General features: G+C 56.7%; 1 protein-coding gene across 3 annotated transcripts in view; it reads right to left on the bottom strand.

Annotated features, from left to right (window-relative positions):
* Positions 1-3,793, bottom strand: part of ST3GAL1 (ST3 beta-galactoside alpha-2,3-sialyltransferase 1) — a 52,836-nt gene extending 49,043 nt beyond the window's left edge. For all 3 annotated transcript variants that reach the window (XM_036337608.1, XM_036337607.1, XM_036337610.1), the window contains exon 1: positions 3,500-3,793. The gene's annotated coding sequence lies outside the window, so the exon portion shown is untranslated. The remainder of the gene's footprint in view (positions 1-3,499) is intronic.
* Positions 3,794-13,159: the final 9,366 nt, after the last annotated feature.

Raw genomic sequence — 13,159 nt, 5'->3', positions numbered from 1 at the left:
CTCCGGGGGTGCTGAGGCTGCCAGCAGCGAGGGGGGCAGATGCTGCTTGCCCAGGCCCTGGCCTCCCCCCCCCCTCCAGTGGTAAAGCCTGGACAAGAGGAGAGCACAGCTGTTTCCAGGCTTGTGAGGTTGTTCAAAGGCCGGGGGAGAAGACCCCTACTCATCCTGTCATTTATTTATTCAACCGAAAACTGTATGGTGGCATTCCTCTCCTCCATATGCATGTATATGCACACACACTCACAGTTACATAGGACACGCATCTGTGAGGAAGCAGTAAGGGTCCCATTTTACAGATATGGAAACAGACTCTGAGATACCAAGTCTCATGCCCCAAGTCAGGGGGGGGGGAGAGGGAGGAGAAGAGAGAGAGGGGGGGAGAGGGAGGAGGAGGAGGAGGAGGAGGAGGAGGAGGAGGAGGAGGAGGAGGAGGAGGAGGAGGAGAGAGAGAGAGAGAGAGAGAGAGAGAGAGAGAGAGAGAGAGAGAGAGAGAGAGAATGGGAGACTAGGTAAGCCTCGAACTTTACACCCAGATCTGGGCAGAGGCAGCGGGCATGGAATGGTGAACTAGGGTCCGTTTTTTTAGCCAACCGCGGGTTTCAGAAAATAGCGGGGCCACGCATGGTGTTTGGGGCAGGAAGAGAAGGTGAAGGGAGGCACCTGAATGACCCCAGGCGCCCTGCTGGCTGGCACCCCTTCTCCACCACAGAGCCAAGCGCCAGTTCCCACCGCAGCCAGCAGGGGGCAGTGCACCTTGTCTTTGGGAACCTCTGGGCTCTCTCCAGCAGCTCTGGGGAAAGAACATGGGAGGTTCTGCCAGCAGCTTCTAGGAATGGCCCAGCTGAGAGCCCAACATGGAGTGGGTGCTCAAGGCGCGTCAGACGCCGAAAGGGCTTGCCCAGGTAGAGTCATGTGTACCCAGCAGTTCAAATAGGGCCGAGAAAGGGGTGCCCAGGCCCGTGCCAGCGCCTCCCAACTTAGAGGCCTCTGGAACAGCATTTGTGCCTACTACGTGCCAGGCGGGTTGGTGATGACCCTGGGTTATCTCATCTCCCCCGAGGGAGAGAACCAGCCCTCAGCACCTCACACAGCAGCAGAGCGAGGGCGGGCACTCGCTGTGTCCCTGGGGGAACCCTCCTGGTACAAGTGCGCTGGGCATGGCGGCCCGAGAGCGCGGTAGGCAGCTAGACCCAGGAGCAGAGCAGGGCCGATGGGCCAGGTACCAGCAGGCCACCAGGGCAGAAAGCACCGCCCCCCCCCCCCAGGTGCCGAGCAAAGGACTATCGTAGGGTGACCTTACCCCCCTAGCATATTGCTGGTCATGCCCTAGACCAGGGATGGCGAACCTATGACACGCGTGTCAGAGGTGACACACGAACTCATTTTTTTGGTTGATTTTTCTTTGTTAAATGGCATTTAAATAAATATCAAAAATACAAGTCTTTGTTTTACTATGGTTGCAAATATCAAAAAATTTCAATATGTGACACGGCAGCAGAGTTAAGTTAGAGTTTTTCAAAATGCTGACACGCCGAGCTCAGAAGGTTCGCCATCACTGGCCTAGAGATAACATCGAGGCCTCAGTAGTATTTCAGCTCCAGGCCCAGACAAGCAGCCAAGCCAGACCAGTGACCCCAGGGCTGACGTCGGGGACCAGCTGCACGGGATAATGAGGCTGCCCTGGAGCCCGCGGAGCCGTCAGTGGGGCCCGGGACCCTGAGAGGACACACCTGGAAGACTGCTGGATCGTCTTATCGAAATCCCCCCCGGGGACCGCTCCCCAAACCTCCATCCTTACAGCCCTGAGGACAGAGGACTCCCCTCCTCTGGGCCCCTTTCCCTCCTCCCCGCCACCACCCCAGGCACATTACCATCCTGTTCCTCACTCCCAAACTCCTAGGGCCCTTCCTCTGCCTCTGTAGCTTGTATCCTCAGCCCATTTCTTGCACAAATTACTTCCACCTCTGTGATTTCCTAAATGAATGCTCTCCTTCTAGTTTGCGTCTTGGCTCTGAATTCCTTCCTAGCCAGAACTCCAGCACCAAGGTTGCTGAACCCAGGTCCGTCTGGTCAGACACCTGGTGCCCTTCAGCGCCTACAACACAAGGAGGATGAGACAGGAGGGGCAAGGGGTCCCGGGAGGTGAAAGCCAGAAGGAGACCTAGGGAAGAGGTCAGGGACCTCAGGGTCAACGCTGTCTCCCTCTGCTGGACAGAGGAGCCAGGGAGACAGACGCAGTGACTCACCAGCCCCCAGCCAGCCACTCTAGCACTTCTGGGCGCACATGTCCCGGGCGGAGCGCCCCCACCAGGCCGGCCGAGTGGTGGGTGCTGGCAGGGACTCTCTGGCAGGAGGGAAGAGAGACCCAAGGGCTCCAGACAAGAAACAGAACCGAGGCGACCCATACACCCTTCCCAGAGCCCAGGCCCGGGTGTCAGACTCCGGCGCGCTGGCTGGGGGAGACAGATCTGTGCCCAGCCTGGCGCAGTCTCAACCCCCACCTCAAGTTCAGCGGCGGTTCCTCTCTCAAGGTCAAGCTCAAATGCACTCCCGCTGAGTAAAAGGAGCCGAAAGTGGAGCGGCCGTCCCAGTTCGGAGTCTAACTGAAACCCCATCCAGGCGATCTGCCCCCGTGTCAGGGCTCCCCGCCCCCTGGGGCTCTGCCAAGGAGCTGCCCCGGCCCCGCGCGGGTCACCCAAGCGACTCCAACAAGTTGTTAACTTTTGTCCGGCTATTTCGCGGCCGCTGCGGCGCCTAACGGGGTGAGGGCGGACTCCGAGTTTCGAGTGGCACCAGCGCCACCCCTGCCAAGCTCGGCTTCGCCCACCCCAGTCCCTCGCGGCCCCCCACGCCACGTCCAGCAGCCCGGTCCCCGGCGCCAACTTCGCCGCCGCATCCCCAGAAACGCGGGCCGCCGGCGGCCCCCTCCACGCGGGCGAGGGCCGCCTCCCGGGTCTGCGCCTGCTCGCCGCGGGGCGGGAGGCGGCATCCGGAGACCGTCCCGCGACCGCTGGCCCCCGCGACCCCGGCTCCACTGGAAAGCGCCGGGGCCCCGAGTCCTCCCACCCGCGCCCCGCTGGCCGCTCGCTCCTCCCGCAGCCGCCAAGGGGAGATTCCGGCCCGGCTCCCCGTGCAGGGTGACGGGGGCCACCCCAGGGACCGCTGCCCGGGACCGGGCATAAGCTCCCCGTGTGCTTCCGGCAGCTCTCCCGGGAAAAGCCGGAGACCCCGCGCCCCGGCCGCCTCCCCGACCCCCCAACCCGACCCCCAGGATCCCGGCGGCGCCGGGGCGAGGGCAGGGTCGCCCTACGCGTGTCTCCTTCCCGGCGCCTGGCGTCTCGGATCCCACTCCCAGGTCACACCCTCCTAGGCCCCTCCCCACACTTCGGTCCCGGGTCCGGGCGACCACCCCGGAGAACACACGCAGGACCGCCCGAGCCCCAACTCCGCGGCCGCAGCCCCGCGCCCCGGCGGCGGCCGGCCCGGCGCGCGCACTCACCGCGGGGGACGCGCAGGAATTCCCGCGGCTTCGGGCGCAGGGGCTTCGGAGAGTGTCCCGAACGCGCGCCCCGTTCCCAGCTCACATCGCCCCTTCCTTCGCTCCCTCCTCCTCTTCCTCCTCTTCCTCCTCTTCCTCCTCCCTCCGGTCTTTGTCTTTGCAAAGTGTCGAAACTGTCTGGCATAGTGGAGCCCCGCCGGCGGAGGCTGGAGCCTGGAGGCGGGGAGAGGCTGGGAGCGGTCTCGGGAACACCTTCCCCCGGGTGTAACGGGAGGGGCAGGCCCGGCGGCCGCGATCCGGAGCCCGGGCGGCAGCGCGGGGCGGGCGCCGGGGCTGCGGGGCCCTCCCCTTCCTCCGCCCAGCGCCCGCCCCCGGCCCCCGCGGCCCCTCCCCGCGCTCGGCTCGGCTTTCCCCGCTCTCGGGGCTCCCTGCAGCGAATGTAGGGCTCCGCAGCCACGTGGACCGCAGCCGGCGCGGCCGAGGCCGGGCCCGGGAGGCGCTGGAGGCGGCGCGGGGACCCAGGCGCCGCTCCGAGAGGGTACAGCTCCGCGCCACCGCGCGCTTCGGCCGCCGCCATAGATGGCAGGCGAGGGCAGGGCGTCCAGGTGGCCCGGGGCCTCGCGGGGTCAGCCCCCATCCCGCCCCCCGGGGAGGAGGCTGCGGGCGCCCACCGCGAGCACGTGCGGTGCCCTGAGGAGCCCCCGTGGGGTGCACGGTAGCTACAAGGGGCCGGTCCCCCTGCTGGCGACTGTGCAGAGTCGCCCACTTGCTCTAGGAAGTGGGGGACCGAGGTGGGACTGAAAGAGGGGAAGGGGAGGGGCGGGGCCGGGGCGCTGGTGAGGCCCAGCTGGGCCCAGTTCAAGGCCATCCCAGCTGGTCCCCGCCCCGACTCCCGGCCTGCCCTCTCACTTCCTCCCAGATTCCCCTTCAGCGAGGTCCAGAGCAGGGAGATCTCACGCAGTGGCTGGCCCCACGGTGCCCATGGGCCTTCCAGGGCCAGACCCTCGGGGGCAGATGTGAGGATTGTGCGCCCTCCCTCCTGTCTCGGGAGGTGGGGGAGCCGGGAAGGCTGGCTCAGTGGCCAGATGCCAGTGTGAGAGGCGAAGCGCTGGACACGGATTTAAGAGGCATTAAAAGCATTCTGGTAGAGCAGGTCCTGTCCCCTGACCGGACTCCACCACTTTCGAAACTTTTCTGAGAAAAGCTAGAGGACAGAGGTGCAACTTGGCCTCAGGGTCGGTGAATTCTTCCGGCTTCCAGCGGAGAGGTCAGGCGGAGAAGACAGGCTTCTGCAGCCGAGGGCAGAGACCATCATTCCCCGGAGATGCTGGTGGAGGCCTCCAGGCCAGGCGCTGGGTCAGACTTCGTGTTTTTCTTTTTCCATGATCAGGTGGAGTTTATTTCCATGATGCAGAGTTGGTTCACCATTCACAAATGAACTAATGTTCTACTCCACATCAACAAAATGAAGCATCAGAATCATATGAACATGTCACTAGATGAAGAGTCCAATATCCAGTTACGATAACAACTTTCCGAAGAGTAGGGTAGGAGGCAGCATGCCTAACTAATAATAAAGGCCGCACACAAAACTCACAGCTAACATCGTACTGAATGGTGAAAAGCAGGGAGCTTTTTCTTTCTGTTTTTCTTAAAATTGAAAATGTTTTATTTTTATATTTTTTTCAGTTACAGTTGGCATTCAGTAGTATATTACTTTCAGGTGTACAGCATAGTAGCTAGACATTTATCTAAGTTATAAAGTGACCCCCCTGATAAGCCTAATAACCCCGACACCATAATTCCAATATTATTGATGAGATTCCCTAGGCTGTACTTTACATCCCCATGACTGTTTTGTAGCTACCAATTTTTACTTCTTAAACCCCCCACCTTTTTCACATAACCCCCCAACCCCCTTCCCCTCTGGCTACTAGTATACAGACTTCTTCGTTCAAATACTGCGCTGTCCCTCACAAAGACTGGGTGCAGAATCCCTAAGCTTCCTCACCTCTGTGCTGGAGTTTCGTCATCTGCGACATTGGCCTACCAACTGCCCATCACGGAAAGTGGTTGTGATGATTAAGTGAATTCATACACGTCAGACCCTTAACACGACCTAGCGTATAGTAAGTGCGCAGTTAAAGTGGCCTGTGTCCACGATGGACTTCTCCAGGCCCAGAGACACCCAGTCCAGGAGATGGGGTGCTGGGGAACGCTTCTGGGCCTTGGGGGAGAAAAGGAGAGATGCTCAGAGGAGAGAGAGGTGGAGGAGGATGGATTTTGAAGGGGGCGGGGAGAACAAGACTCGGGGGGCGAGGGAGACAGAACAAAACAATAAGACAAAAAGCATGTGAGTCTAAGAATTATGCAAGGAGTCCTGCCAAGTTCCTTGGGGGCTTGGGGCCTGGCCAAGTCTGCTGCCCTCTGCGAGTTTGAGAGAACAGCGTGGGGTGTTTAATGACCCTTATGGTTTCTATTTTGATTCTTGAGGGCGGGGTGGGCCTTTGACCTCCCTAGAAGCATTTCTCCGGCTTTGCCCTTTCTGAGATGTGAGGCAGGGTGTTCGCCCACCGCAGCTGGCATCCCAGGAATGCTGGCATGTGAGGGAGGAGCAGGGGCCTTTATCAGGAGCATCCGCTGCTGCTCTGGCCAAGGCAGCATCTCCCCGCCTCTGGGAGCTGGGGCCTCTCAGATCAGCATGTGGACCCCAGGCTCCTGGGTCACTGTCAGCTCCAGTGGCATCCTCAGCTCGGAGTCATCCTGGGAACACAAGCGCCTCCTCCTACCCCCCTCGGGCACCGCTGCCTGCTGCGCCCTGTTGGTGGAGTTCCGTGGTTATATACCTGGTGGCTCTGCCTTCTGTGGACAGGGGATGGGTCAAGTTTTGCATCCATCGCACACCTGTCCCATGGTGGGTGCTCAATAAAGCGTTCCTGGATGAATTCACAAAGGGGTGCCCTTGATTGCGAGGTCAGATAATATCACCCACAGGAAGGCGACTGGGCAGTTTGGAAACTAGGAAATGATGTAGTAACAGAAGACTCTCCTGGGGGCGCCTGGGGAGGGTCACCCAGGGCCGGTCAGTGGCCCCGGATCAGCCAGCTGCTCCGCGTTGAAGCCAAGGACCTGGTAGCTCCCACTTCAGCCCGGGGCCCCCGCCGGCTCCCCTGGATGGCTCCACGGTGAGATGGAAAGCGTCCTGAGTGACTGCGGTGAAACACGCATACGTCATCGCCGTCTCCATGTAAAGCGCTTGCCCTCAGGCGCAGTGTTTGTTGGGGGGGGGCGGCTCTCTCTCCATCTCCCTGCTGGTACTGTGTGTGTCTCAGGGGAGCGCGCCTCTCCCTGCCCCGCTTCTCCTGGAGCAGGCACATCTGGCGGCCTGCACAGCGCACAGGAGCCCAGGTCTGGGGTGTGCCTCAGGGATGTGTGGGTGCACACTCCTCCCCTCACCCCCTGCCTGCCTCCCCACAGGCACTGTCAGAGGACAACTGGTATTAGTCACCACTCGGGGTGTCTGCACACAGAGTCCCCTGGGGGAGCCCCAACATTGACTCAGCGTCCCCCCTTCCCCTCCCCATGTTGTCAGAGCAACAGCGAGGCTCCGGGTGAGGCTGCTTAAGGAAATGGGTCCCAGCCCCCACCCCTCCTTGGCACCTGGGAGTGGAAAGACCCTGATGGGTCTGGTGCCATCTGGGTGATGGCGCGGAAAAGCCAAGGCCGCCTGGCTTGTCAGAGGTGAGCTCAGAGCGGCTGGCACGTGGCGCTGGTGTTTTGGACAGTGTTTTACTCAGGGCCCTTGGGGCCGTGAGGAACGGGCCCAGCTTTCCTTAAATAAAAAGAGGGAACACGGGACTGTGCAGACTGAGCTGGAAGTAGGGAGGACAGCCGGTCTGGCTTGGCCCTCTGGAGCCGCCCCCCCCCCCCCCCCCCCCCCCCCGCCCCAGCTCAGCTCTCTCCCTGCCCATAGGTTTTCTCTGTTAAGTCCTAGGGCGGGGGGAGGGGGCGGGGTGTCTATGGCCCCACTCCCTCCACACCTTGGCAATTCCTCAGCTTCACACCCCGCCCCCCTGCTCATCCCCTGTGGGTTTTAGTTTTTCTAGATGAGGAATCTGATTGGCAGGCCTCCCAGGTCCTGGACCAACAACCCAACAGTGATGGGCAGCCCAGGCGGCATGTGCCACCTTGAGAGTAAAGAGAGCCACACGGGAGATTTCTCATCACAGAGAATGTAGGACGTAGCCCCTGCGTCCCCTTCCAACCCTGAGAATCTTGGGGGCATTTGAGTCAGCAGAACCAGACACGCTACACGACTCACACATCAGCGCCAACAGCCTGTGCGCCAGCGGGTCGTCGGGGTGGGTCTTGACCTCCCGGATGTCTTGGCCGGAATGTGGCTCAGGAAGGAGTAGACTTGGCCTCCATCGGGACCAATGATATAGCGAGAAGCATATGGGGTTTTCTTAAGCGTGAGCCCTGGGGCACTCCTCTTTACTCCCAACTGCACCTGAGCCAGAGAGGGTTGTCATAACCCCACCCCGCACCCCTTCTCCCCGTGGCAGCCATCAGTTGTCCTCTCTAGCGAAAGGTCTGGCTTGGTTTGGTTTTGTTTATCCGTTTGTGGGTGTGGTTTTTTTAGATTGCACATGGTATTTGTCTTGCTCTGTCTGACCTGCCTCACTTGGCATAATACCCTCCCGGCGCCTTCACGCTGTCGCAAATGGCAGGGTTTTATGCTTTTCGTGGCCAGGTAGAATGCCACTGTGTACGTGCACCACATCTCCCCCCACTCACCTGCTGATGGGCACCGAGGCTGCGTCCAGATCCTGGCGACTGCAAATAATGCTGCGGGGGGGGGGGGGGGGGGGGCTGTCTTTTCAAATTAGTGCTTTTGTTTTCTTCCGACGAATACCCGGGAGTGGAATTGGCTCAGCCCAGAAGCGCTGGTTAAATCACACGTTCCTATGTCCTTCACGTCGACAACAGCAGAGCCTTCCGCGGGCCTCGGCTGCTGGGCCCATAAAGCACCGTGGCCGCCGAACATCCTGTCTCAGACGTTACGCCGCCACGGGCAGTCGCGTTTCTCAGGACTGGGAGACGCAGGAGAGCCGGTGACGGGTGCTGGAGACCACCTGACGCCCACCTGGGGATGCTGTGGAAACAAAAGAGGGACCAGGACGGAGCCCCGAGGACATGGCGACTGCCAGTAAATGCTTCTGGGATGAATAATTCATTCCGGAACATGACTCTCTACAGATAAGCTCTCGGGTCAGCGGTTTTGGAGTCTGGCCCCAAATCGGAGGAAGATCAAGGCGGCTGAGCCTCAGGTTTCTCCTGGAGCCACACAGGGAACCCTCAGCGCCGGCTGCTCGAGCTTCAGCGCCACAAGGATGCCTGCAGGAGGCCTGTTCTATGCGCCGGCTCCCAGAGCCACTCCCAGGAGGTCGGTCGGTCGGCCTGCGGGGGTCCAGGCGTCCACCTGCAGCACAGCTGCCTGCTGTGACTAGCTCCAGGCGCTGGTGGGCAGCCCGGCACTCAGCCCGCGGCCACGAGGCCCCGTGGATGGGCTTTCTCATCAGAGGCCCTGGCTCCCCGTCCTGGCTCTGCGGCTTTGCCCCACCTGCCACCTGACAGTTTTCTCCTTTTGACACCAATGTTCTCGTCTGTACAATCAGGAGGCTGAAGTGGAGCCGTGTTTTCAAACTGGGCGTGATGGGACCCGGGGTTCACAGGAGCGCCTGTCTGCGTTCGTCCACTTAGCCAGCAGCCATCGAGTGCTGGCTCTCCGCTGGGCCCTGGGCCGGATACAGGAGATGTTACAAAATCAATGATCAATTATCATTATGAAAGCTACTTCGAGAGAGAAACACAAGAAGGGACAAGAGAGGGAGCCCACGAAGGTGGCGCTGGTGGCTGTGTGGGTCTGCCAGGGGGGTCAACTGTTCCGGGCATTGAAACCACTGACCTGGCTGGCCTCTAAGGGTCCTTGCAGCTGGAAACCTTTCGTTCCGTGATTTTCCTTTCCAAAGATTTTACTTCGGAGTCGGTCAAAATGGGCAGGACGCAATTACCGCCTTTGAAATCTGTCCGAGACGCCAAGGCTCAGAGATTCATTGTTAAAAGGCAACTGTGGGGCTAAAGCTTTAGGGATCAAAACTGTTCCGTCTCATGGTTGTATGGCATTTAAAAACCAGCCTCTTAGCCTGGGAAATGGAGCGAAGGAACAGAGAGGGCGGAGCCACAGCCCTGTGTGAGGAGGAGGCAGCCTGCACAGAGGCGGAGGGCGGGGCTCTGGACTCTCCCACGTGGGTGGGTGCTGGCACAGCTGTCAGACCCGATGATTGACACCCTCTGAGTCTTCCACTTTTCATCTGCAGAATGGGCACATGGTACCTGCCTCTCAGACTCACTTGAAGGAGAAAGACTATATGTAAAAAATTACTCACTCGGTGCCAGATACTTAGTAAGCATTAAATAAATGATGGCCATTATTAATTTAAGCGTCTTTCTTATGCGCATTATACTCGTCAACATTCCTGAAAATGTTTTATAAATGAGAATGGAAAATTACACGCTTTGGGAGTTGCCAAATGTCAGGGCTCCGTGAAGCCAGCAGCATCTTCGGGGAAGGAAGCCTGTGATTCCCTCTTCTCTAAACTACGTGCCCAATGGCTGCGGCCTCCACATTTTGAATTTGCCTACCCACCCCCACCCCCAGGAGAGCAGGTTATTTTTATACCAGTTGAAACCAAGCTTCAATATCTACATTTGGGATGTGTGTCCCATGTTTTAAGAGAATAAAGATGACACCCATCTATGTTGTTGAGAATCAGAAAAGAGGCCCTGTGTTTTTTGTTGTTGTTGTTGTTTAGTTTCTCTGTGTTTTTGTAGTTTAATAGATTACCTTTCCTTGAGACTAAACCTGCAAACATCTTTTCCCCCCATCTTTTATTTTAATTGTGGGGTTTTCTTGTTTGTTTGTTTTTATTGATTTGAGAGAAAGAGGAAGGGAGAGGGAGAGAAACATCCATCAGCTTCCTCCTGCACGCCCCCTAATGGGATCAAGCCTACAGCCCAGCATGTGCCCTGACTGGGAATCCAACCAGCAACCTCTCCACCTCTTGGTGCACGGGAGACGCTCAACAAACTGAGCCACACTGGCCAGGGGTCCCCTCTTTTGATAGTGAAAACAACACAAGAATGCATGCTTGCTGGAGGGCCTCTGTCACTCAGTGGTTTGTGCAGCTGTAGTATGAACGTGGGCAAAACGTTCAGCTTCAGCTTATTGATGTCTAAAATGAGGGCAATGATAGTATCGAGCCTCTCGGATCACTGGGAGGGCTAAATGGTCATCGCACGGGCCATGCACAGGGAAAGTGCACAGGAACTTGGCTAGGGCTATTTTTGGTATGTGTATTGATTGATTAAATATTTTCGTGTTGACATACATTTTGAACTGCAAACTCATAAAAGAGAAATTAATGTTTGCTTCTCGGATTTAATGACCTGTGTTTAACGATTCTGGAGGCAGCTGAATCTACCTCGAGGTCGTGTTGAAAGCAATGGCCTCAGTTTTAAGAGATGTGACATCTGCTACTAATTTGGGGAGTTGATTTGGTAAAATCATTGACGTCATCAGGGTGCCTTAGGCCCGAGGCCTATAGCCAGACCTGGAAGGAGGCAGGATCCCATCAGGCAGTAAGATAATTGACGAGGAAGGATTCAGAACTTCATCCATGAAATCAGGTGACAGTATCTGTCCCAGTTAGGATTAGGGGAAACCCCAAATAACAGGAACCATGTAGGATTTAAGTTCTGCCTGTGACAATTCGCAGGCTGCTGTGGCATTCGACAGTCAGGGACCCAGGCTGTTCCACCACAGTGCACACCACCCACCCCTAATTTACTCCTAGTCCAAGCTGACTGCTCCAGCTCCAGCCATCGCATCTTTATTCCAGGCATTCAGGAGGTCGAGCATGCCCGTGGCCTTTAAGGACATCTCCTGCAGATGGCCCACACCACTTCTGCCTCCCTGGCATCCCCAGGCCACGCCCAGCCACCTCGCTGTAAGGGACGCTGGTAAATATAGTCTTTAACCCGGGAACGCGTGCTGAGGGAGATGGGACAATTAGCAGCCTGTGCTACAGGGGTTAAGGGGTTAGGTCACTCCGCTTAGATCAGGGCAGGAGGGCAGAAACTAATCCCACGTGCAGAAGTGTGGACTTGGAGATGCTTGTTGCCATAGTAACTAGAAAAAAGATGGAGTCTGCCAACTGTCAGGAAGGAAAACAATTGTCCTTGTACCTCAGACCCTGTGTTCTGGCCAGAAATCTCTGATTGATAAGTTCAGGTGCTTAGGATGGTACTTTCTTGTGATGTGAACACACACTCACACACACACACACACACACACACACACACACACACTTGCTTATTCTCCTAGTGCTAAATGCTTTTCCACCGGGGAAAGTTTAGACCAGTGGTTCTCAACCTTGGCTGCACATTAGAATCACCTGGGAATCTTTTTAAAATCCTGATTTCTGGGCCTCATCCTCCGGAAATTCCTTGTCTTTGCTATGGGGTGGGGCCACAACATTAGTAACAAAGAAACAGAATTTCCGGAGGATGAGGCCCAGAAATCAGGACTTTAAAAAGATTCCCAGGTGATTCCAATGTGCAGCCAAGGCTGAGAACCACTGGTGTAGACACACAGCGCGATGGGCAGTGAGTAACGGTGGTGGGGAAGTCCGCACGAGTCTGGTATCTGAAGTATGTGGCACAACAATGAAAACAAGTTTTCGTTGTTGACATGTTACAGACATTAGCTTGAGAATGTCAACTTAAAATGTCACTAAGCAGTAGTTGCCTTTAGACACGTAAACTGTCACTGGAAAATTTAAACAAAATATTAGAAAGCTTACCGCATTTAATTGTTTAGGGGAATTGAGAGTCTTTAAACCTGGTTGCGAGTTTAATTATTGCCTCACAACATGTTTTGAAATCTGAGGAAGGCATCTGCCTGTCACATCAGTTTCAATGTTAGGGGTCTAATGAATTGTTATCTGGGCCCATTATTGTAAGCGATTTAGGTTTTGTTAAATATTGGAAAAGGGACTTCTTGATTGTCATGGTTAAAATATAGTCTATGTTTAAAGAGATTGGCAAGTTGAATTGAGAGACCTAAAGAAAAAAAATGGATTTTTAAATGATTTTATAGCAATACATTTTAAAAAATCAGCCTTGAATAGTTTTCTATGTGTAAAAGCTGCCTGATAATAATAATAACGCAAACTGACAGCTACAACTTTCCCCTCTCATTATTAATTATCCCCCCTTTTATGTGAATAAAAGGAGAATTCCTTTTTCCCTTTAGTAGTGAAACTCTTTTTCTGTCTTCTTTTGTTGCTCCAAGTTACATCTTATGGGGAGCCCAACTTGGCCCCTGTTTTGAGAAATGAGTCTCCCTCCTTCCACGTAGTTTGGGGAGCCCACCGGTCAAGGGACCCGCCTCTTCCTTGGTTCCGAGGTGGCAGGCGTCACAAGCTAGACCGGTCGGTCACACATACCACCTCCCTGCAAGGAGGAGCTTCATCTCCTTCCCCCGGAGCACCAGCCTTCCCCGCCGGCTTCCTGTTCAGCATAGTAGCAAACAGGGCA

This window comes from Myotis myotis, unplaced genomic scaffold, assembly GCF_014108235.1.
Source record: "Myotis myotis isolate mMyoMyo1 unplaced genomic scaffold, mMyoMyo1.p scaffold_m19_p_16, whole genome shotgun sequence".
NCBI lineage: Eukaryota > Metazoa > Chordata > Mammalia > Chiroptera > Vespertilionidae > Myotis > Myotis myotis.
Note: the sequence above shows the minus strand (reverse complement) of the source record. Positions and strands in the feature narration are given on the sequence as shown.